Consider the following 1,678-nt stretch of genomic DNA (forward strand, 5'->3'; position numbering starts at 1 on the left):
TCAACTCGACTAATTTAACCGATACCCGGCCAATTGCTAACCCCTCCCATTTGTCAAAAGTACTGGATTCCCTTGCTACGCAATCTATTGTAACTTACTTGGATAGTAATAATATACTACATCCTAAACAATGTGGCTTTCGAAGGCACAACAGTACACAGACTGCTCTCCTATGTCTGCTCGATGACATTAGATTGGGCTTGGATCAGGGGTTTGTTACTGTTCTTGTGTTGTTTGATTTCTCTAAAGCCTTCGACTCCTTAAATCATGCCACCATATTGACATATTTGCGTGACATCGGCTTTGGAGATACTGCTCTAAGATGGATTCACTCCTTCCTTACAGGACGTTCCCAGTTAATTAAGGGCCTTGATGGTCGCCCCTCTCAATCCGAATATACAACGTCAGGAGTTCCCCAGGGCACAAGCCTTAGCCCTATACTGTTTGCTATAGTAATCAATACGCTTTTCTCTAGGCTTCGTTACTGTCAAGAAACAACTATTATCTTCGCGGACGATACACAATTTTATTTATCTACCCCATTGAGCCGCCTAAGAGAGACCATACAATGCATAAACTGTGACATAGCTGCACTTGTTAGTTGGTCTCAAGAGTTTGGCCTCATTCTTAACCCACGAAAGACCCAGGCTATCATTATTGGACAACCTCAGCGCCTAGCATCTATGAATTGTATTGATATCCCACCTATCATGGTTGGAACTGAGGTAATTCCCTATTCCACCAAAGTGAAAGATCTTGGTGTGATAATTAGTAATGATCTTTCATGGAACCGTCACGTAAACTCAGTATCCACTCGATTCCATCATGTGTTAAATCGACTGAAGTATCGTGGTGCTTTTCTTCCCCCTAAAATCAAGCTTACTCTGGTTAACGCCCTTGCCATACTCCACCTTGATTATGCCGCCTTAGTCATTGCAGATATGTCGGGGTATCTTAATGTTAAGCTACAACGTCTGCAAAATTGTGCCTTAAGATTTGTGTATCGACTGCGGCGTGATACTAGGATAGTCCCGTATAGACAGAAAGCTAACTGGCTTACAATTCCATCAAGGAGGCAGTACTTTTTAGGTAACCTCACGTACCAAATCCTATCAACATCCAAACCGCCATACCTTTTTACAAGATTTGTTCCGGTTGATGAGTCAGTGCGCCGATCATTACGCCTGCAGCCCTCTCACTTCGTTCTTCCTTTCCTTCGAACCAACAGTTTGGCGAACTCATTCTGGATTAGGGCTATTCAATTCTGGAACTCCTTACCACCGGCATTACATCATATACCTTCTCCAGCAGCTTTTCGCACTGCAATTTTTGCTCACTTATTCAATGCAGATCGCACCTAGTCCAGTATTTCTATTTCCATTTCTATTTCTATTTTATACCTTTTTGTATGTAACTATTATTATTTCGACTATTAAATACGTAAATGTTATTTCTATTGGTCTTTACTTTCGGTTTTTCCCATATTGTAGTAGCTATGATATTTAGCATACTTGCCGTACTGTACACTTACTTTTGTTCAGAATAGTGTGTAAGTAACAATCCTGTGCGATTACATTGTAACGCCAGGCTTGAATGTATGTTGAGTTGTCCACGGCTATGTTAGGCCAGGACTCAATAAATGTCAATCAATCAATCCCTCCCTCCCCCCCTCCCTCCC

Source organism: Cyphomyrmex costatus, unplaced genomic scaffold (assembly GCF_001594065.2).
Source record: "Cyphomyrmex costatus isolate MS0001 unplaced genomic scaffold, Ccosl1.0 scaffold1559, whole genome shotgun sequence".
Taxonomy (NCBI): Eukaryota; Metazoa; Arthropoda; class Insecta; order Hymenoptera; family Formicidae; genus Cyphomyrmex; species Cyphomyrmex costatus.